Genomic DNA, 25007 nt, shown 5'->3' with positions numbered 1-25007 from the left:
TTGGTTCTGTACATTACCACAATTAATTTTAAATGAAACAACTCAGATGCAGTTGAACTGCAGACTTTCAGCTTTAAGGGGGGGGGGAACAACATGTGATCAAATGAGCTCTCCATGCAGATGAAACAAGCCATCCTTAAGATACAAAAACAGAAAAAAACCCATCCGAGAAATTGCTACAATATTAGGAGTGTCAAAATCTACAGTTTGGTACATCATGAGAAAGAAACAAAGCACTGGTGAACTCAGCAACGCCAAAAGACCTGAACGTCCACGGAAGACAACAGTGGTGGATGATCGCAGAATGATTTCCATGGTGAAGAGAAACCCCTTCACAACAACCAACCAAGTGAAAAACACTCTCCAGGAAGTAGGCCTATCGATATCCAAGTCTACCATAAAGAGAAGACTGCATGAAAGTAAATACAGAGGGTGCACTGCAAGGTGCAAGCCACTCATAAGCCTCAAGAATAGAAAGGCTAGATTGGACTTTGCTCAAAAACATCTAAAAATGCCAGCACAGTTCTGGAAAACCATTCTTTGGACAGATGAAACCAAGACAAACCTTTACCAGAATGATGGCAAGAAAAAAGTATGAATAAGGCGTGGAACAGATCATGATCCCAAGCATACCACATCATCTGTAAAACATGGTGGAGGCAGTGTGATGGTATGGGTGTGCATGGCTGCCAGTGGCACTGGGACACTGAGTGTTTATCGATGATGTGACACCGGATAGATGCAGCCGAATGAATTCTGCGGTGTTCAGAGACATAAGCTCTGATTTCATCAATGAAATGCGCGTCTATCGAGCCGGTTTCCCGCGGTCCAGAGCCGAGTGCTAATACACACGCCTTCACTTGCCAGCCGGATTCCTGCCTTCATAATAATGAGCAATAGGGGTTGCAAATCTGCCAATTAAGGCGATTAGTTTGCAGCTGTGCGATTAAGGAGGATCTGTTAAGCTGTCACTGGTGAGATCATAGCAATTAATTAGCGCACACCTGCTCTCTGTTCTGTGCGTATCTACTATTTGCTAAATTAGATGTTAGCACAAAATATGACATATTTACAATATAGGTCATAGCCTGCCATTCTGACAATGCAAAGGGACATAGCAACATAATAGGTGTCTTTGGGATTTGACTACTGTTAGTTGTATTACAGTAATGACATTATACATTACCTATTAACCAGCCTTTCTCCAGAGATGAATTTCTGGTAGAGGGCTGTGTGACGCAGGATATAGGCATCATGGCATGATCCTGGGAAACCTGTGCGTGCACTCATGATTCTTGTGTTGCCATCACAGACTGTTTGTACATTCAGTGAATTATAACGTTTCCGGTTGCGAAAGGCGATTTCCTGCAATTTAGGGGCCTGAATGGCCACATGGGTGCCAACGATGGCCCCCAAAACATTTGGAAATCCCGCTCGCCTGAATAAATCCACCTTTACCTTCCTCCACTCCTGAGGTGTTTGAGGGAAGTGAATGTATTGTGGGACAAGGTCCACAATGGCATTGATGACCTTCGTAAAAACCCTGGAAACTGTAGGCTGGCTTAGTCCACAAATTAAGGCCGAGGAGATTTGAAATGAACCCCCTTCCTAAAATATACAGAGTGCCCAAGAGCCTGGTCATTCCTGGCACTGCCTGGCTTCTCTTAGTTTTTGGAGCAATTTTCTCTTCCAGCAAGCTGTACAGGTCATGGATGACCTGGCGAGACAGGCGGAAACGCCTTTTGACATCCTGGTCACGCAAACTTTCCAGGCAGCTACGCTCCAAGAAGATTTGTGAAGCATGAGCTTGCTCCTCTGGTTGCTGTTGCTGCTGCTGCTGCTCTTCTTCTGTTATGATAAGGAAAGTAGTGTTTAATGTCACAACAGCAGTTGTAAAGAGCAACTCTAGTTCCAAATTCAGATCCATGACAACAGCAAACAAAATTCTTGAACCGGCGCACATTTAAATGCGCGTGCGTATGCGTTGCTTGCATGCGTGTGCACGCGTTGCGTGCGCACGCACTGAATCCCTATAAATTTGAACAGAGCTTCTTAGCCATTCTGGTCACGCAAACCAAAATTTAAAAAAAAAGACAAAACAGAAAAAGAACGAACCAGAAGACTGCTACAAGATAAACAACTAGTAAGAATACACCATTGACTTTATTCCTCCAAAAAATGTTTTGGGTGTGTTGTCCCATAACTCTTTTATTTTGTTACTTCTAGTTACATGGAGCCAAGGAGAATGGCCACCACTGTTGCTGCTACTGGCGGCCCCACGACCACCACCACCCCAGGGTCTTCGTCCATAGACCAACAGGCAGCTCCCTCAGGCCAGCTAGGTTGCTCTGTGAAGCAGGCCAAGTAACATCTAGGCCCCTGGCCCCTCAACCTGGCACCTCAGCCAGTTTGAGCTGGACCAGGGATTCTGCTTCCAAGGCAACCAGCTTCACTCCTGAGCATGTTCAGAGTTGACCATCTCTGTAACATGTTAAGTGAATCCCTGGGCCAACAATCTCGCCTACATCAGGCGATTATTCACAGGCTGGGTTGGCCGATCCAATAAGCCCTGCTGGCCCCCCATCTCCTGCAGAGCAGCCAGCTCCATTCTTCTCCCCGGCTCCACCCCATGCCCCTGCCAGCCCACCCCTGGCTGCTCACCTCCTTAACACACGGGCAAGCAATCGACATGCTCTGGAGGTGGGCCGCACTCACGCCCGCGCTAAGGTGGTGGACCGTGGGTGTGCTGTGGGGGTGTCCCGTGGCCGAGGCCAGGAAGTGGAGGTGGGCCATGGCCGGGCTGTTGGGGTGGGCCATGGCCGTGCCCGGTTTGGGCGAACCATGTAAATGGATGCCGGGTGCCAGGTGAGAACATTCCTCCTGTCATCACTCAATTTTTTCGGGACTCCATTAGATCGCCAGTGTGGGTTTGAGTTGGTATCCTGTGTGAAGACGCTTGTTAATAAAAAATATATAAATATCTCTATTTTGTGTTTGCCCAATGTCCACAGGTTGGTAACCCTCACACTTTACCTATCTAAGTTTCTTTTGATGTGGCCCAAGTATGCTCTAAATGCAGTTTTGCTATCTACTCCCCAAGAAGGTTCGTTTGTAAATTTGTCAAAGTGATTCTAATCAAGTATGAAGTCTCAGCTCAATACTCTTCAAGTATTGCTGTAATGACCTTAAAAAAAGCTAAACATTATTTCCAAATACACGATTGCATCTTTGTTCACTAAATGAACACAAATCTAGTTATGTCTACTTCCTGGCGGGTGAGGAAAAAACAAATAATATATTAACTGGAAGAGTTTGGTCCAAACATTTTTTAAAAGTACTGTCCTTTTAAAAACCAAACAAATGAAAATATAAACTTACCAGGAGGATGTCTGCCATGTCACCGGGGATGGGGTTGGGGTGGTGGTGGTGGTGGGGGGCTCGGAAGCTCCTCAGGAGGGCTGGATGCCTCCCTCGATGTGAAACTGGCTGTGTTTGTAGAAGGAGACCAAAACAATAAGTGAGGTAAGTACTGACCAAATGTAACAGTATAATATACAGCTAGTTCCTAAATTGCACAGTGCTAAAGAATTCAAGTTATGTCATTTCATCATTTCATTTTGCTGTTTACACCGTGCCAAACAAGAAAGAAAGGTTATTCCTAGGGCCAAGCTAATTATGGCTATGGAACTAAAGTGATGCAGTTTGTTGGCAATGAAGGTTGTGGGTTTTCACAAGGGACAAACGTGGCTAAGTGACATTTAACCTTTGTCTTCTGTTAAAAGCTGCCTAGACATGAAGCTAGTCATACACTCCTAATGATACTTGATGGAGCTAGGCCTAACAAAGTATCTCCTACTTTATTTTCATGGTTTTTAAGGAATGTTCACAATATCTAAAATACTTACATTCAGATGAGGAACTTGTGTCCTGTGGAGGAGGTGCTGGCAATGGTGCTCTAGAAGCTGTAGATAAAAAAATTAACAGCATAAGTAAAAGTGAGTGGGCAGGACTAAAGTAGATTTGTAAGGTTAGTTAAGGTGAATAGATTAATGCAGAACTTCTAAATGATACTTTCTGCCTACGTCCAAAAATTCTGAGCAAACATTTGTCAGTACAACTATGGACAACTAAACAACTCATGTCTATTTTTCTTTATGCTAGCCAACAACCTAGAAAGAACGCTCATTTGATGCATGATTAATGACTGGAAGCTACATGAAGCCCTGCTGGATTTTTCTTTGTATTTGTAACAAAAAATGGTGAAAGTAGTGTGAGAATGTGTTGAATTGCAACATATGTTACAAAAGGTTAGCTTACAGGCAATCTCCTCGGCCTCGGCCGCCTCCTCTCCTTCATCGGAGGACTCTGGCTGCAGATGTTGGGCAGCGGGCTCCTCCAGAGATGGCACCTCCTCCTCATCTCTCTCCTCCTCCCTGACTGGCTCCTCCTCACCTGGGGATGTCTCCTCCTCCCCCACATCCTTGGGGATGGCCAGGCGCCTGTGCGGCCGCTGGATTATTCTGAGCCGGTGTGATGGCGAGTTGGCTGTAATAACAAAATCAAATATCCAAAATTATTAAGGGTAGTGAAATATAGGAAGTGAAAAACAAACAGTTCTAGGCTAAACAATACTACTTTACACAAACAACAAACATTCTAAAACACCACTCATTGATAAGAGAAGAAAAAATGCAAAACTTACCAGACAGGATGCGGTCCCCCACTTCACGCACCAAATCCGCTCTCCTCCGCTTTGGGTCGCTCCAAACGTTTTGTATCTGGGCGACAGTTGGGCACATCCCTGCAGGGGTCCACAGCCTGTCTGCAAGCCTCTCCACAATCCTGCACTTGGCTTAAATAGACTGCTGCTGGTCATACCGTCGCATAATCATTGTCTAAAGAAAAAGAGAAACAAAATGTGAGTTATTTTGACAACAACCAAACACCTCTTAAAAACAAAAAAAGAGATCACTAATTGATTGATTGATATATTTTCTGTTGCAAATTGACATAATAATTGTTCTCCTAGATGTAAACTCTGTTTATCCGGTTTTAGTGAAGCATTAGTAAGTGCCAGACATACATACAATCTAGGGGCAAAATGTAAGCACTGTCGCCCTGGGTCAGATAATGCAGCACATGTGGATTTATTTTGTTGACACGGGAAAAAAAAAAGGTTTATAAAAAAAGTGGAGAAATACAAAACACGGGAATATCTATGTGAGACAGTAGAATAATGTGCCTTCATCAAAATCAGGATTGTGGTCTCAGCTATGCAGAGGACAGTCTAGCAGAAGGCTTCCACTGTCCTCTGGACAAAGAAAGATCATTTCCAGCCTTGCGTGATAGCGAGGAGGCTAATTAGTGCTCTTCAAATGATCTACCCCTGATTGAGCTTAATGGGGTAGAATCATGAAGATTTTTCAAAACCATACATACACACATCAAAATATGTGCATGTACATAGTTGTCAGCCAACTTTAGGTGTGTGGACCTCTACCCAGCTCTCATCTGCAGTTCTAATCCATTGAAAGAACAATAGAGGACGCTGCATTCTCAGCTGTCATCTGTGCAGAGGATTCCAGCTGCCGATAAGAGCTGGGCAGTGAGAAGAATGAGATGGGGACACAGGATGTCCCTCCCCCATTCTATAGCTGTGCTGTGGCTTCTATATAAAAAACTACTTGATAAAATATTATTATTATTAAACAGTATTTATATAGCGCCAACATATTACGCAGCGCTGTACATTAAATAGGGATTGCAAATGCCAGACTAATACAGACCATGATACAGGAGGAGAGGACCCTGCCCCGAAGAGCTTACAATCTAGTAGATCCACTCTGTGGGCATGTGTAACGACATCATGGGCACAGTGTGATATGTGTGTGGGAATTCTGCATGTCATCTTGCAGCCTTACAACTCTGTGTACAAGCATAGAGAATAGTCCCAAAATATCTACAAAATCTCAGCCCACCAGATTACAAGCATTTGAAGATATGGGGATCCCCATATGCACATAGGAGTCCTTAATTGAAAAAGTGGCACACTGGGCCCAGTTACATAGCAAGAAGCAAATGTCCCCCGACCTGAACCTACATTTTCTGGTTTATGCACCTCACCATTACCAATAAATTGGGGTTCCTTGAAATGTAGGTATAAATTTCAGCCCAATGGCCCGGGGGCATGAATGGCCCTTTTTGCATTTTGCCTCCTAGATGCACTTGCTTTTCAAACAGCAACAACCTCCAAGAAATGTGGTTTAGTAGTAGCTAGTAGGATCCTCAACATTTCAAGTAGTTACAAACAAGGGTTTAGGACATCTGAAGGATAAAGGACGGTGAGTTCTTAGGCTGAGGAATATGAGAAGCAGCCTTAACACACATTTAAATGTGCAAACATGGACAAAATGTATGCTTTTTGTAGTAAAAATAATCCCCCACTGCTAAAACTTTTTTAAAAAATTACTTACCTTAATAATAAAGCGCAGGTCCCTCTCTTCAAACAATGGGTGCGGCATGATGATAATACAGATATGAAATTTCCTGGTTTACTCCCGCCTACTGTAAAACGTGGCCATGCCACGCATTTGCATGTACGCCTGCTGTATGCGCATCATTACCCGCTTGTAGCCGGTGTTTAGGTGTTGTGCATAGATACGCGCATATTATTTTATAATAATATACTTTTTGTATATATTTTTTATGTTTCACTTTGAGCCAAACATATGTTCTTGCTTTTCAAGCCTTTCAGGGTGTTTATTCAGTTTGAATTGCATGTTAGACCTTGCCCAACTATATATTGACTTACCTCAGCTTGGTAGTGGAAGCACATAAAGGGCATAGTTCTCCCCAGAGGTTTTTAGCCGGTTGCTCCGCCCGGCTGCTTTGAATACTCCGCCCAGCTCTCCTCGGCAGCTCTCATCCTCTGTACGGATCTCCGTGAGGCTGCTCTGTGCCATCTGTGCTCTGTGTCATCTGTTCAGAGGATTGCTGCTGGATGAGAGGTGAGCACACACAGTTCAGCCTTCATGTGAAGGGGACACAGGCAGCCCCGCCCCCATCTCATAGCAGGAGCTCTGCCTGTGAAATGTATCCACCTCTAGCTCTGCGTGTGAATTCTGCATCCTCACAGCTCTGTGTGTACAAACCTCCATATCTCCTAAACTGTATGTCACAATGACCTGTAATTTTCAGGGTGTACAGGGGACCCTCATAGATAAGTTACTACAATTTCAGCTCCCCAGCTTTAAAGAATTTCAAGATATGGGGGTCACAAATGTAAAAAGTTATGAAAATTGAACATTGGGGTTGCTGTTTCAGAGGAAAGTGCAACTCAGTGACTTTTAATGCAAGCTCGCCAGTGTAAAGCTGCCGGAGATGCGCGGCTCCGGCCGCAAGCTCATTCAGTTGCTGAATTGCGCGACGGCTTACGATTTCGGATCGCGAATACGAATGCGCGAGCGAGCTTCCGATTTTGCTTGATGAATTAGGGCCAGTGTATGGAGGAGTTGATGGCACAACTTCATGACTGAAATTAAATTTTTATGACTACATGGTCAGTGTGAATAGATTGTGTAGAATCGGTTCCGACTGCTGATTGCTTATATTGCTAATATTCCTTTTTAAGTCACTAACTTATTTGACTAACTGGTTGAGACAGATCTATTCTTTCCCTACTTTCCTTCTCCCCTCTTTTCTCTTTCCTCTTTACTCTGTAGTATTTTATCTTTGTATGGTTTTGTGCTATGCACAATGATAAACACCAGAAGTAGCTTTGGAATATCTTATTCCTCACAGTTTATGATGCGATAAAATTTTGTCTACTTGTAAGAAAAAAAAAAGATAGAGGTTTGAGGCCTGTACTATTTCACATAAATTATGTATTGACATATAATTATTTCATACATAATTATACCATCATATCTCATATCTCCAGTTCTGTTACAATTTCATAGGACTGGGATATACATACTATAAATACATACAATAAATTCCCAGTGAGTACAATAGGTGTGGCCATGTTCAGTCTTATTACATTCTAGTCCCGACGCGTTTTGCCAGAAGTGGCTTCCTCAGGGGTAGAATATTTAGGACTGTACAGTCTATAAAGATTGAGATAACATACAATATATTAATATATATACACAAGACATATTCAAACAATCATAAATGCTAAAATCAGTTAAAAAAAAATCAGCACCATGTATGTGTTTTACAGTAGCAATTGTATACAACAGCTAAGCCTGGTCACAACTCAGGGGGATATAAAAATAACACACATGTATATGACCAATAGCTTGCCAGGAGTAAAAAAAGAAAACTTTTGACTCCTGTATAAAACATTGTTGTTAAGTCCACTTGAAAGGGAACTTGGTTATTGGAATCAAGACATAAAATAATCAAAGGAACACCTCTGGGAGCATTTTATGTCCTCCTAAATTCAAAACGTATGCCCATTACCTGTCACATTTACCTCTTCCTCACTAAAGCTAAATAACCCCTGGCTGTTAAGTTAGCTCAGACACAGCACTCTGCGTTTGTGCAATGTGTCTGCACTAGTGCCGAGCCCTGTTGGTTAATTCAGTGCTTTCCCTGTCCAGCTCCAGAGTTAACCCCTCGTTGTCCAGTCTGGTGTTTTCCCACCTATTCCCCTCTGCTGTTCCAGTGTTCCTCTGTCTGTGGTTATTCCTGTGTCACCTCTCACTTCCTCTGTCCCCTGTGTTCCATGTGTCACCGATGTATATTTTCTGGATCTCTGGTTCTTGACCTTTCTTGTGTGCTGCCTGTCTCCGCCCCTGCCCTTCCCTGACAAATCTTGACAGATCTAAGAAAAAAAAAATTATGTGAATAAATCTCTACAGTGAGACAGGATGACGAATGTACTGAAAATAAAATTCTGGGTTTACACATACTAGATGGAAATAGGATTCTAGGTTGCGAAAATCTCCTATTTGACGAAGAGTCTTCATTTAAGCAATATCAACATCCCTCTTTTCACCACTGCTTTAAATGTCTTATACAAATAGCACGTCACAAAAGATGGGAGAACTGCAGCGTGCACAATGAGAGTTTTTATGGAGTATGATATGGGCATCTATAAACCAAGATATACAGAGGAATACTGGACAGTAAAGCTGCAGAAGTAATAAAGGTCAGATGACTGGGGTAAAGAGGAGTTCACAGTGCTATAACGTGTGCCTGACAAAATGCGAGTATGCTGCTTTGCCCGCTGTAACTGTAACACAGCACAGAGATATCATATGCCTTTCTAACAAGTTATGGAATGTTACAGAATCTCTATGAAGCAGGGAAGTGTAATGTAACCTGGAGACAGGGATAAAAAAAAATATAATAATTATGCAGTCCTTTATTCAACAATTCATCACCAAAGCCAAACTGAAAACAACCTAAAGTAGGATGTCTGTCACTTAATAAAAAGCAGTCCAGACTACAATACCTACCACCTTCAGTCCAGAGCTGTCAGCTGCAGAATTTCATCAAAAGATGATCTTGTCCTTCCAGGCTGAATGACACCCAGCATACTTACAAGGGTGTCATGACCCTGCCCACTATGGTAGCATCACCTGGGTACCCTTTATTCATAGTATGTTAATGCAGAGTAAGGACCTGACATCATCCTGTGTCACAGGGAAGCCACAATGCTGGAGAAGATGAGGAGCCTGCATGTCACATGACCAACTAGAAAAAAAGTAGGTATACTACAGAAAAGCATGGGTGGGAGGATCCAGGGTGCCAAACCTATAGCCCAGACTACTAAACCTTTAGCAATCCTTGGTGTCCCAATTTTATATAAATCATTGGCATAGCATTTTGGTATCAAATATAAATATCCATTGAATTATCAGATTTGATATCAACAGAACAGCTGTGTCATGGTTTGTACTTGTATTATTCAAACCCACTTTTGCAAATTTACACCACCCAATTACCCGATGATGGTTATAATTATTTTAGGCCAGGGACTGAAAAGTGACGCCGATAGACAAAGCAAACTAAGGAATCAATCCAAAATGGTGCTGGCTTCAGTGAACAGAAGATAGTGCATCCTTGTGTTTTAACAGAGGCTAACAGAGGGAGATGCAAAGTGTGCTGCTGCATGAGGACCCCTTCTTACCTCTCAGGGGCCCCAAGTCGATTTTGCTTGTTTAGGGCATTTTTCTTATGGTCTTATCAGGTACATAGCAGTTTGTATTGGCAGTATGTATATGTGTTGCAAGAGAAGAACACAAAGGACAAAGCTGGGGTTTGTTGGCTTAATGAAGTAGTTTGTATTCCGAGTAGGTTATATTAACAGTCATATAACATACATACATACATATTAAGAACATAAAAGTACAAAGTCCATGTTTAAGTCCATAGCATAGAGCTCAATCCCCTATGTTCCACTCTGTGGGGAGAGGTCTAAGTGGACTGGTTTTCCCAATTACGGTGATCCCTAGTTTTGAACACTTACATTTCCTGGAAGGTAGGTTGGGATGGCCTGACGCGTTTCACCTTTAAAGGCTTCCTCAGGGGACTTATGGGTCACAGAATAACTGTATTTAGGGATAACATACAAATAATGATAGCTTAGTATTTATATATTAACAGAGGAATATGTACAACAGTCAATTACAGTCCTAATGGTGTAAAAGGATTGGGGGGTGTGTGACAATCATACATGTTAGGAGGAGTAGAACTTAACCAGAGTAATTTGGTCAAGAAATGTGATAAATTATAAATAGAAGTTAAACCGATCATACGTGGATAAAATTTAATCACTAGGGGTGATAGGACAGTTTAAAGCTTAATGATAGAATCATAGTATACGTGTTTGTTCTAGAAGTATGATAGCAAATGTGTAATGGGACATTAGGAAGCATAATAACTTAGCTTGAGATACTAGTATGATGTAATGATAAAATCAGGTAAAATATGTCATATACTTTCAAAATAGTAGTAATGCATGTATAAGTCTAAAACAGTCAGTTGTTCTTAAAATTACATATAGGTATAATAAAGAAGTGACGATATCAAGTTCACATTTTCATAAAGCAAGTACTCACAGTTGGGTATGTGTTCAAAAGAGAAGTCAAATCTTATGGAATCCTTATGAGGGGTGAAAATAACATGCGTGGAGCTGGAGAAAATGTAGTGGAAAAGGAGTTAAGGTTAGGAAGAAATATAGACTGGACATGTCAGTAGATGATAGTGGTATGAAATTGCAAAAGAAGCAAGCTTACCTTCAATGTAAATGAACATAGGCACCAGTTGGTGGTGCTGTAAAAGGATAATGCAGCAGCATAGAGTGCTGTATGTGTGGCGCTTTAAAAAGGGGAGTAAAGAGTCTTCTGGAAGTAATAATGGCGCATGGGCAGGAAATTGTGCATGCGCAGTAGGGACAGCGGGCACATCCGCCCTTACGTGTGACCTGGCAATGATGGGATCCGGCTGCGCGTGCGCAGTGGGGGGCGGGTGGTGTATTCTGCCCTAGTTAATGCCTTTACTGTGTATAGGAAGCATGTGCTTGCGTGATGTGAGAGGGTAGCTTGATTTTAATCGGCAGGTTGATACAGTGCAGGACATTGGTTAGAATGGAGGCTAATGAATATAGACAAGGGAGAAGGTGATTAGAGAGATAAGCAAAAAGGGGGAAACTAGGGTAGCAGGTATGGTTAGATGGAAATATAAGTGAGTTAGGAGTATAAAGAATGTGAACTTTAAACATATATGAAATGAATAAATACAAGGATAAATACAAGGAATGAATAAATGAATTAACACATTTGTCGTATAGGACGCACTAACTTTTCCCCCACAGTTTTGGGGAAGAAAAAGTGCGTCTTATATGGCAAAAAATACGGTATCTTTAGTATTCACAATGGTAAGATAGTGTAAGCTAATTTCATGGTACATTAATTACAATCAGGAGTTCACTTGTACTTTCTGTTAGAGTGATGAATAAAGTAGTTAACCATAATTCCTATTCTCTTGGATAATCATCAAGAATAATAATAAGGAATTAATAATTAGGATGTCGAAATGTGATATTACAAAATTAGTGGGCTAGTACTGCTTAGTATGGTCCCTTTGTTGGGTACATAGTTGTTAAAGAAGTCCCTTCCTCTTATAAACAGTAATACCGTATTTTTCGACGTATAAGACGCTCCGGAATATAAAACGCACCCAATTTTAAAGGAGGAAAATCTAGAAAAAAAGATTCTGAAAGATTATTTCCCTTCTGATCACCCATGTGCCATTCATACCGGTATTCCCCTTCTGATCACTCATGTGCCATTCAAATTCCCTTTCTGATCACTCTGTACCTTTCAAATTCCCTTTCTGATCACTCTGTGTCATTCAAACTCCTCTTCTGTTCACTCTGTCATTCAAATTCCCCTTCTGATCACTCTGTGCTTTTTTTCTATTGTACGGCAGTTAGGACAGGGAACAGCAGGTGGCGCTGTGCCGGCTTCTTTCGCTTTGCTTTACAGACAGGAGAAAACACGATGCTGGCAGAGGAGAGAAGAGAGACACGCTGCAGCCAGAAACACACGCAGGATCGGGTATCGGGTGAGTATAATATTTTAAATATTTTTTTGAACACATTTGTCGTATAGGACGCACTAACTTTTCCCCCCAAGTTTTGGGGAAGAAAAAGTGCGTGTTATACGGCAAAAAATACGGTATATAAATGAAGTATATTACAGTTAATTTACAGTACATGTCGGGGATGGGTAGGTACCAGTTCTTGTTGTTAAGGATTCTGTGGCATATGTCGATATAGTGGTCAATGTCCATAAACACTATATTCCCTCTTATGTCTGAAGGTTTGATAATAATTGCTTTATTGTTTTTAAAGATTGTAGAGCTTTCTTTTGTTTGTATGAGAAGTTGATGGTGTTGGATTCACCTGTTTTGTGGAGTTGTTGAACTTTAGTTTCTACAAAAACTTTAACCCGTGGGTTATTTGTTAAGGGTGGATAGAAGGTAAATTTTGGTATTCTTGCTAGTGGAGCCTTCTTAGTGTTATCTTGGTTTTCTGAGTGATATTCAGAAGGTGAGTTATTTGGGTTTGCTTCTTTATTTTCCATGGCTATCTTATTTCAACTACTATAGAAAAAAAAACTTCTGGCAATACGATTTTGCATGCTTCAAGTTCACACCCAAATTCTTTGATAAAAAACATTCCGTACAGTCAATATCTACGACTAAAAAGGAACTGTTCCACAGAAACAGAATATGCTAAAGAAGCCAAACTACTCCAACTAAGATTACTTGAGAGAGGCTACTCCAGGAAGCTTCTCAAAAAGGCTTATCAAAAAACTAAGAACAAAACTAGAGAAAAGCTACTCAACAAAATGCACTCTGACATTACCAATGACACAGTCCAAACCAGAATCATTACCAGGTAAAATACCAAGCACAATCAACTTCGCAGAATTTGTCTCAAACATTGGAACATATTAAGTGGCGATCCGCTACTATCAAAGCTCGAGGTCAACTTTTCTGCAGTCATTTAACCATCACACCACCATCTGACAACATCAAAGTCACCTTCAAATACAATTATTGTTCACAATGCCAATGAATCCAGGAGTCCCTATGTAACATTCTTCCAAATGGCACCACACAGACCAAACCATCACATCGATTGCAACACACAAGGATTGATATACCTTATCTCCTGCAAATGCGGGTCCTTTTATATAGGCAAAACCAAAAGAGCCTTCAAAAACAGAATCTATGAACACATATATTCCATAACATCAGGTAGAATTACCATACCACTAAGTTATCATGTTGGAACTGTACATAAATTCAACGCCACAATGATCTCATTCACTGGATTAGAAAATGTTTCCACCAACCCCAGAGGCGGCAATATTGATACCAAACTTCCCCAAGTTGAATGCAAATAGATAGTGAATCTACAAGCTACCAAAGCACCAGGTCACAATAATTTGATTAGCTATAACCCGTTTCTGCACACAACTTAGGACACCCATACTTACCCTCTCCATTTGGGTCTATATTTCTCTTCATATATCTACCCTCCTTATTTAGTATCTTTGACAAGTCCAGTCTCATACAAAATAACCAATTTTAAATAACTACCAGCTTCAACAATGCTACCTCACACCTCATTGTGACTCTTATGTACTGTAAATTAAGTAATATACTTATACTGTATTTATACAGTTAGGTCCATAAATATTTGGACAGACAACTTTTTTCTAATTTTGGTTCTGTACATTACCACAATTAATTTAAATGAAACAACTCAGATGCAGTTGAACTGCAAACTTTCAGCTTTAATTCAGTGGGTTGAAAAAAAATCACATAAAATGTGAAGTAAAGCCTTTTTTTTACACAATCACTTCATTTCAGGGGCTCAAGAGTAATTGGACAAATTAAAAAGCTGAAAATAAAATGTTTATTTCTAATACTTGGTTGAAAACCCTTTGCTGGCAATGACAGCCTGTGGTCTTGAACTCATGGACATCACCAGATGCTGGGTTTCCTCCTTTTTAATGCTCTGCCAGGTCTTTACTGCAGCTGCTTTTGGTCGCTGATTGTTTGTGGGCCTTTCTGTCCGAAGTTTAGTCTTCAACAAGTGAAATGCATGCTCAATTGGGTTCAGATCAGGTGACTGACTTGGCTATTCAAGAATATTCAACTTCTTTTCTTTAATAAATTCCTGGGTTGCTTTGGCTGTATGTTTTGGGTCATTGTCCATCTGTATTATGAAACGCCTCCCAATCAATGTGACTGCATTTAGCTGGATTTGAGCAGACAGTATGTCTCTGAACACCTCAGAATTCATTCGGCTGCTTCTGTTCTGTGTCACATCATGGATAAACACTAGTGTCCCAGTGCCACTGGCAGCCATGCACACCCATACCATCACACTGCCTCCGCCATGTTTTACAGATGATGTGGTATGCTTTGGATTACGAGCTGTTCCACGCCTTCTCCATACTTTTTTCTTGCCATCATTCTGGTAAAAGTTGATCTTGGTTTCATCTGTCCCTAGAATGTTTTTTCAGAACTGTGCTGGCTTTTTTAGATGTTTTTGAGCAAAGTCCAATCTAGCCTTTCTATTCTTGAGGCTTATGAGTGGCTTGCACCTTGCAGTGCACCCTCTGTATTTACTTTCATGCAGTCTTCTCTTTATGGTAGACTTGGATATCGATATGCCTACTTTCTGGAGAGTGTTGTTCACTTGGTTGGCTGTTGTGAAGAGGTTTCTCTTCACCATGTAAATGAATCTGTGATCATCCACCACTATTGTCTTCCGTCGACGTCCAGGTCTTTTGGCGTTGCTGAGTTCACCAGTGCTTGGTTTCTTTCTCATGATGTACCAAACTGTAGATTTTGCCACTCCTAATATTGTAGCAATTTCTCAGATGTTTTTTTTTCTGTTTTTGCAGCTTAAGGATGGCTTGTTTCATCTGCATGGAGAGCTCATTTGTTGATGTTGTCTGTTCACAGCAAAATCTTCCACATACAAGCACCCCCCTTTAAATCAAATCCAGGCCTTTTATCTGCTTAATAATTAATGACATAACAAGGAATTTGCCCACAGCAGCCCATGAAAAAGCCTTTGAGCCAATTGTCCAATTACTTTTGAGCCCCTGAAATGGTGATTTTGTTAAAAAAAGGCTTTAGTTCCTCACATTTTTATTAAATCTTTTTGTTTAACCCACTGAATTTAAGCTGAAAGTCTGCAGTTCAACTGCATCTGAGTTTTCATTTAAAATTAATTGTGTTAATGTACAGAATCAAAATTAGAAAAAAGTTGTCTCTGTCCAAATATTTATGGACCTAACTGTACATGTCTTAATGTTATGTATGAATCTGTATCCACACAAATATGTATGCATATTATATTTTGTTCTAATATGCGGAGATTTAAAGATATATATATATATATATATATATATATATATATATATATATACACATGCACACACATTATCATATTGCATACTACACTCCAAGGAATGAAATATTAATCTCTTGTAATTTGTATTTTGTATATACAGTATATTACGCATGTTATATACCCCTGAAGAAGCCCCCGTGGCGAAACGCGTCGGGTAACAAGACTTTTTTCCATGTACACCTTCTTTCTAGCCTTGAATGCAACAAGCCTAGCCAACCACCACCCCATAATTCTACAATGGGGAATGGTCTTTTGTGAAGTAACACACTATTGTACTAATGTATTACACCAGACTGTTAAACTGCTTTTTGAAACAATACACAACAAGAGCCTGAAGCCCCCTCTTTTCTCCTTCTAACCTGTTGCTGAGGAATTACTTATCAGTTGGTGTAATACACAGGATACACCTTAAACAAGATATTCAATGATATATGCAAATACATTTCAGGAAGATAGGTGCAGTCTGGCTCCTTCCCAAGAGGTGCATAGTTCTAAAACCTTGCTTGTCATGGTCATAGCAAGTCAAGAATATCATCTCCCAAGTCCATTTTCTTATTGAGCAGACCTTGACTGGATGGAAGGGATGTTTCCTGAGAACTTGAAGGATAAGAGGTTTATGCTGAAAAGAATTACTTTTACTGAAGGCTTCAATTTCACCTCTGCCTTCCAGCAAGTTGGCATTCAATCTCGGGCAGTCAGGGATAGAATGCTGCTAATGGCCATGGAAAAGTTAGTCCTGGCAAGAAAGAATAAAAGGAGTAGCCCTCATAATTAGAGTTAACACCTTTCCAATTTCAGCCAATGGGACATAATTACCAACTTTCCAATTTCACCCAATGGGAAATAATTACTATTGCTTTTTCTGAATCCTTCCTTATATTCAGAAGACCTGGTTCTAAAACTTAGGGTTACGGACAGTATTTGCTGGCACTTGGACATAACTGAAGATGCAAGCAGGTCTACTGACTTGAAAAACTGTCAGCCCAGAGGTCACTTGTGGTTGAGAACTGATCTGCTCATATGATCACCCAACAGATTCTAGGCTGGTGGTTAGGAGACAGAAAAGTTGAGATGCTTCTTTGTCCATGGAAAACAAAAAAAAAGACTCTTTGAGCCCACACCATCATTTGTGCTACTTTGTACAAAAGCAAAAAAGTGTTCTAGATTTCACCGTAATGAATATTATCCTCAAGTTTCTATTCCTTGCATAGGCCCTAACTAGAATAACAGGAAAGATAAAAACCATTTAATTTTAAGAGAGGACATTTTCCAGTGCGGAACTCTGTGACTTGGACTGAGAGACAATATTGTTCTAAAAAAAAACACAGAACACAAATGAAAAAGTCTGTTCTACAAAAGCACACTGAAAAATATATTCCAATGGGTAATAAGTTTAAGAGGCTAAAATTAAAGCCTATGTGGCTCACAGCTGATGTTAAAAAAGCCATAAGTAACAAGAAAAGGGCATTCCAAAAATATAAAAATGAAGGATCACCTTCATTGTTTGAAAACTCTAAAGAATATAACAAAAGATGTAAAAATTAGATAAAATGCACAACATTTCAAAATGAAAGACAGATTGCAAAGAAAGTAAGGCAAACCCCCCAATTTTTTTTAAATATATTAATAGCCAAAAGATCTGAGCTCCTAGGCCCCTTAAAGGATCTCTCTAGGTTGGTAACCAGAGATAAACAAAAGGTGGATTTACTAAACACTTTTTTAGCTCTGTGTACACAAGGGAAAATGGCAGAGCTCAAGTAAAAGATGAGCCGTGGGCGCAGGGGAAGGCTTGGCGTTTGGCGACCTGCTGCATCTGGCAGGGGGCATATTACCCAGGAGTTTGCCACTGCAGGACAGCAGCAGCAGCAAACTGTTAGGAGGCAGCAGCACAAGTAGTCAAACATGTCTGAGATGTCTGAGGGTGGAATACAATCATACAGCCAAGTCATGTGTATGAGTATTGTGGACTGGGTCTCAGGGGCCTCAAGTGCAGCAGGCTCTTCTTCTGCAGCAGCAGCAACCAGCACAGCCGTGACAGGACCAAAGACAGGAGTTAGCGGGGCTAATGTGCCTGTACCTCCCGATGACTCTCCCTTGTTTGACGAACAGCCTGAGGATCGGACAGTGCGAATTTCAGAGCAGGAGGCAGACTTTGCAGATGTTGGTTTACATGAAAATGAGGATGATGATGATGACCGTGATGTCACCTGGGAACCACCAGTGCGTGTAAGGGCTAGCAGCAGTTCCGAAACAGACGTAGAGGAAAGGCGGCAGCAGCAGCAGCAGCAGCAGCAGGCAGCAGCAGCAGCAGCAGCAGCAGCAGCAGCAGCAAAAGACTAGGGATGGAAAGGGCTGCCAGTCTGCCTCATTTGAGTCCAAAAGAAGAGACAGAGGAGTGGGCACAAGCAGGGGAACAGTCAGAGACGATGTGACCGTGGGGGAGGTGGAGCAGACGCAGGGCATCCAGCAGAGGCAGGTCAAGAGAAAGAGCAGCAGAGTGGTTGCATGCACCTCTCCAGTGTGATCTATTTTCATGCTGAAAGACAATGACAAGTGCGTAACAATCTGCATCCTGTGCCACAGGCACATCCGCAGAGGACAGGCCGAATCACATTTGGGTACAACATCCCTGCTTTCTCACATGGGTAAGAACCACAAACCAAAGTGGGAGCAGTACTAGCATTCTCTTGAAGGAGGTGCAACCACATCATCCTCTCTTCTTCCACCTACATTGACTCCTTCTCCACCTCCAACTGTCATTGCTACTACGTCCAAGGAGGTCGGTGCCAGCCAGACTTCTAGCGGCGATGAAGTACCAGCTTCTGCCCGCAGGTTTTGTGGCGTCAGACGACGTTTGTCACTGCAAGATGGGTGCTCACAGTCCCTTTAGCCCACTCTACTGGAGTTCTGCGCAAGGCATCAGGCTATGGGCCCAACCAACAAAAGAGTAATTGAGCTCAATTCGCGTCTAGCCAAACTATTAGCCTTGCAGCTACTGCCGTAGAGCATTGTGGACTCTAACCTCTGCCGGGCATTGGCATTCTCGATGTCTAGCCAAATCCACTTCACCATGGACAGCTGGACAACCAGGCACTGAGTGGGACACATGCCTGTCCTTCACCGCTCACTGGGTGGCCTTGCAAAGCTCAATGGGCAGTAGTCTGCAAGAGGCATTGCAGCACCTGGCACCCCTGCCGAGGGGTGTGGTGGGAAAGCATGGGCCACCCCAGTCCTCTCCCTCCTTCTACTGCATTCCTTCTACTGCTATCCCCTCTCTTTTCGACACTCCTCCTGAAAGGCCAGCAGCGGAGGACACTGTGGTTAAGCGGGCATGCCACTACTGCTCACTTGCATCTAGAGTTGTTTACGGGGGAGGCAGCAACAGTAACAGCATGAGTAGGAGGCATTAGGCCCTGAGACGTAGTGTGGATGGCATTAGTAACTGGCATCTGGAGATGGCTACAGGGCAGGCAGAAGCAATAACAGCAGGAGGAGTAGGCAGTGGGCCCTGAGACGGAGTGTGGACGGCATTAGTAACTGGCATCTAGAGCTGGGTAGTGGGCAGGCAGCAGCAGTAACAGCATGGAGGAGGAGGAGGTAAGCCTTGAGACAGATCGGCATTGAAAGTTGAGGCCATCACCTATATGGACAGTGTAGAAGCTGTAGCTACTGGAGACATTGCTGCCTTTTCCTATCTGCTAGCTGTAACTTTGTAAAATGCGCTATGGACAGCATTGTTAGCTTTTATCTACAGCTGGGTACTGGGCAGGCAGCAGCAGTAACAGCATAAGGAGGAGACAATAGGCCCTGAGACGTAGTGTGGACGGCATTAGTGGTTGAGGCCATCACTTATTTGGACAGTGTAGAAGCTGCAGCTATTGGAGACATGAATGGATGAACGAGATTCACACAGTCCATACCTACTTTCAAGTGAAACCACATGAAAGGAAACGGGCTTGGCCGAATCAGCGGGGAAATACAAACATGTTTCTGGCTTTGTGGATATATAGCAAGTGCACAGTTAAATATCTATTTTTGAGAGAAATACAGAAATTTTTATGGACCTTTGGATAGATACGAAGTGCTATCAGAATTAAATATCTGTATTTTTTTTAGAGAAATAAAGAAATGTTTATAGCTTTAGGGATATAGAGCAAAGTGGGATCAGAATAAAATATCTGTATTTTTTTGAGAGAAATTTGTATGGGTTTTAGGATAGATTGCAAGAGGTGTCATAAATTATGATACCTCTTGCAATCTGTCACAAAAGCCAGAAACATTTCTATATTCATCAATAAAAAATACAACAAATATTTCATTATGATACCACTTGCTATCTATCCGAAAGGACAGAAACATTTCCGCATTTCTCTCAAAAAACCCCCCAGATATTTAACTGTGATAGCACATATCCACAAAGCCAGGAAAAAAATACAGATATTTTATTCTGATTCCACTTGCTATCAAAACGAGCCATAAAAATTGCTGTATTTCTCTCTAAAAATTTAATTATGATACCTCTTGCAATCTATCAGAAAAGCCAAATTTTCGTTATTTCTCTCCATAAAATACAGATATTTCATTATACCACTTACTATATATCCCAAAGGCCAGAAACATTCTGTATTTCTCTACAAAAAATACAGATATTTAATTATGAATCACAGCTCCGTTACAAGTGATATAGGCCTTAAAGTAGATAGAGGCAGAGGGCCCTGAGGGAGGTCCTCCGTAAAAAAATTAGCCAGGTACACAGCTCCATTGGCTGAGCACAAGTCCCTTACAAGCACTTCTTGGTAGTGCTGCATTTTAGGTCCCCTGTATTGGGGCAAGATGAGTTGTTGTATCTCAGGCTTGTAACGTGGATCCAGTAATGTAGCAATCCAATAGTTGTCAGTCTTTGTTTTTATGTGTTGTATGCGCAGATCTTTGGCTATGCACTGCTGCATGAAGGTGGTCATGTGGCTCAAAGTTCCCACAGCTGAGGTAATTCTGGACCCACACTCCTGTGGGTCGAACAGCAGCACAGGGTCGTCCTCCTCCATCTGGTGTTTGGATGGATGGATTCCATGTATCCTTCTCCCATGCCTTCCACCTCCTCTTCCTGGATTTGCAGTGCACTATGCCTAGTAAGCACGCATGTCCAAGATGATGTTTGAAACGTCATCTCTTGCTGCAGCGCCTGCTCTGTGTCATGTCCAAGATCCACCATCATCTGTTCCAGCAGGCATATAATGTGCATGGTGTCACTGACACAGGCCTGATTCCTGCTAATCATCCTAGTCGCCTCTTCAAAAGGTGACAATACAGTGCACAAGTCCTCAATTTGCAGCCACTCCGCAGGGCTGAAGAAAGGTAGTGTAGGTATACGTCTGAAACGAACAGACTCTGCCACGTAATCCACCACTGATTTCTGTTGTTCAGCCACCAATCTGGCACTGGTGGTGTACGACTGGCGGAAATGCGCTGACAACTTTCTGGCCTTCAGCAACAGCGGCTGGAGGCCTGGGTAATTCCTAAGAAAGTGCTGTACTATCAGGTTCATGACGTGAGCCAGGCAAGGTACATGTGTGAGTTTCCCACAATGCATGGCTGCCAGAAGATTGGCCCCGTTGTCACACACAACCTTGCCTGGCTGGAGTCGGTGCTCCCGCAGTGCACTTAGAATGGCTGAGCCCGTGTGGCTGAGGGAACCCAGGCTTTGCAACCTCAGGACTGCGTGGCAACGTCAGAATTGTGCACCGAAATAGCAAAGAGCAGGTTGTTGCTGGAGGTGAACAGATGTGGGTCAATGTGAGGTGCTTGGACTCCATGGCAAAGTGTCCCTGAAGAGGTTGAGGCACGCAAGTCGAAGGAGGAGGTGGAAGTGGAGGTCGAGAAGGAGATTGCATGGCGATGTGGTCTGGGCGGAGGTAGGTATGCAGGCCTTGCTGCAGCTGTATCTTCCCCTGCTGCCACCAAAGTTACCCAGTGAGCTGTGTAGGAAATATATCTTCCCACTCCATGCTTGCTCGACCCCACTGTCGGTTGTCAGGTGCACTTTGCCAGAAACTGCAGGGCCACGGTAGCTGCACGGCAGGATAGTAGACCCTCTGGGTCACCAGCTCGGTAAGTGGATACGTGCACAGGGCGCAGAGTCTAAGCAGCTGCCTGGTCTTCACCAGAGCCTCTAGAGGTGAGGGTGTTGCGCTGCAGGCAACTGCCAGGTTGCGGCCCCCGTGCACGCAGAGGCAGGTGACTGCTAACAAGCTGGAACAAAAATGTAGTGCCAAAGGGAAATCCAAGAGAGTCAGACAGGCCAAAAGGTCAGGGCAGACAGAGAACAAGGTTGGTCAGGAAACAGGCAAGAGGTAAGGACGGGCAGCAAACAAGCGTAGTCAGGAAACAAGCCAGGGTCAGTACACAAAGAATCTGGAGCAGGAGAAACAAACAACAAGAACCCTTGAAGCGAAGCCAAAGGAACTCCTTGTTCAGGCAACTTCCTGTCGCCCTTCACTTCCTTTTAAGGGCAGGGCCTGTGATGAATGGGGCCATGTGACCTGCTGCATCCTACTCTACCAACTGAGGGAGTCCAGGAGACTAGAGGTTGGTGGTGTTCACAACTCCACCAGCAGGGGGAGCACATTGGCGACACATTCTAGTCCTCTGTGGTAATGGAGCAGCTGACTGGGAGTCACTTGACCTGGACCAGGAAGTGTACTGAGGTGATGATGCCTTACCAGAGCTGGTGCTGGCAGCAGGGGAGTGAAAGGTGGGTGGCACTGAAGGAGGCACAGATGCCTTGGACCTGCAGGGATCTGTGACAATACAAATGGACAATGACCCAAACATACAGCCAAAGCAACCCGGGAGTTTACTAAAGCAAAGAAGTGGAAAATTCTTGTTTTCAATAATTTTTTATTACATTTTCAATTTTACATAGAAAATTTCAAAGCTAAAATGATACCATTCAAAATAGTTAGTCAATACAGCTTATACAGTACTAAAAATGCTGTGAGAAAAAAAAAAGGGCAGTAACAAACTTAACAAAAACAAACTAAAACCAAACCAAGTTTGCCCAGAATACAGTAAACACAATGCAATAACATTACAGTACAGTGGTAGCACCTCTGACCTTTAGTAAAATAATGAAAGGACCAAACACCCATGACATGTCACCCCCTCCACCAGTAGTCCAGTGCTACCAGCCAATCGGCAACATCTGAGGCATGGAAGGCACAGAATACTGGATCCAAGGATCCCATACTACAGAGAATCTCTCATTAATCAACATTTTATCCATTCTAAGTTTCATGAAAGGGTAAGACTTGTTTCTTCCAATTATTCGCTATGTCTTGCATAGCAGCCAAACAAACATACATACACAATTAAAATTGTTTATTGGTGATCCGGGCTGGTTTAAAATGTAATAGGGCCTTCCATGGATCCCTGGGAATATGTGTTTAAAACATACTGTTTAACATCTTAAAAACTGTGCCCCAGAATCTACCTCCAAAAGGGCAGGTCCACCAAATATATATAACTGACCCTTCCTCCTGACAACCCCGAAAACATAGCCCTGAGCCATGGCCCAGAAGATGTTTCAACTTAGAAGGTACCAAGTACCAACGCATCATGACTAGAGATGAGGGAATTTCTCAAAAATTCGATTCGGCTGGTTTGCCGAATTTTTCGAAAAGAGTCACTTCAATCCGAATTTATTTGCGGCGAATGGTGTTAAAAAACGGCTATTTCCGGGCTGCAGAGAACCTTGATAGTGGTGTAGAACACTGTGCCTTGCAGTAACACGCATAGGGAGTCTGCTGTGGTAGTGAAATATTACTGTGAGTCAGTATGACATGCAGATGACAGGCGTCGCTATTAGAATCACTGCACACTTCACTTATTTGGGCAGTCACGGGGCCAAAACTGACTAAATAACTCAAGTATGAACTCAGCCTTACAGTTCCATGTTAGCGTCAAGAAGAAGCGCACTCCTTTTACACCCTCGTCAGCTGATTCCACATAGATGTCTACAGAACCTGTTCTATTAACCGCTTATACAAGTAGAGCCCCCTTGACAGAGTGGAGAGGGTGTCAGCACTAAGCTTGTGTTGACGTCACTGATTATTTTGCCCTTCCTCTGATCCATCAGAACAATAACCCACAAAAAACCGATCCTGTCTGTGGAGCATCTGCCTTCACCCGGTCAGCATTTGCTCAATAATCCATCAGTATTGCTAATGCCAAAAAAAAAACAGGAGTGGATCCAAAACAGAGATGACACGTGAATGGAATATTTGCATGTCTTCTGTGTTTTGTACCCACTCCTGCTTTTGGCTACCAAATCATAAGCCAATTCTGATGGGACCATACAGGCCTTACAGCTGCTTCACAGACAGGATCCGTTGTGCGTTTCTTTTTTCCTTCCTTCTGACAGATCAGAAGAAGGGTCAAAAAAATAGTTATGTCATCCAGGCCAAAAAGGCAAAATAGTGGCCCAGTCATGGAGTGGTGAGGTGGAAGCAGCATGAGGAGACCACAGAGTGGCCCAATGAGTCTGGAGATGGTGGCAGCATCAGGAGGAGGTGAACATGGCCATATGTAGAATATGTGGGCAGAAGGTGAAGCGTGGCCAGGGTGCCAGTAGTAAAGCGTATGTACTTTCCGTCAAACTAAAAGTGAACATTGACACGCCCCTTTCCCTGCCCACTCCGCCCATAATCCCTCCCATGTCCCTCCCAAGGCCGTCCCACATCCATCCCATCTCCAGCCTACCGCCCTCCCCCTAGCCCTCTGTTAAGGCGATTTCCTATTGATCCCAGACCAATATTTCCCTCTCTATCATGACCTCTGTTTTCAACGCATTGGGAGCAGCGATTAACACATACGCAACTTAAGCATATAGGTATATCCTATCTCAGAACTTTATTTTCACATCGCAGTTTATATAGTCAGACAACCAGGTGGAAGACACTTAGTAGTTAGTCAGTAACAAGAAACTTAATAACAACTTCGCTGAGCAAGATGTTTCAAGGTAAGAAGATTCAAGGTAAGGATGGAGCAAATATTGACC

The 25007-nt window shown here is 42.6% G+C and overlaps 1 protein-coding gene across 1 annotated transcript in view; it reads right to left on the bottom strand.

The window, feature by feature from the left end:
• Positions 1 to 25007, bottom strand: part of LOC140342911 (rho guanine nucleotide exchange factor 9) — a 931826-nt gene that overhangs the window by 181826 nt on the left and 724993 nt on the right. The gene's annotated exons all lie outside the window — the stretch shown is intronic.

The sequence above is a fragment of the Pyxicephalus adspersus genome, chromosome W (assembly GCF_032062135.1).
Source record: "Pyxicephalus adspersus chromosome W, UCB_Pads_2.0, whole genome shotgun sequence".
Taxonomy (NCBI): Eukaryota; Metazoa; Chordata; class Amphibia; order Anura; family Pyxicephalidae; genus Pyxicephalus; species Pyxicephalus adspersus.
This window is presented reverse-complemented; position numbering and strand designations above follow the sequence as displayed.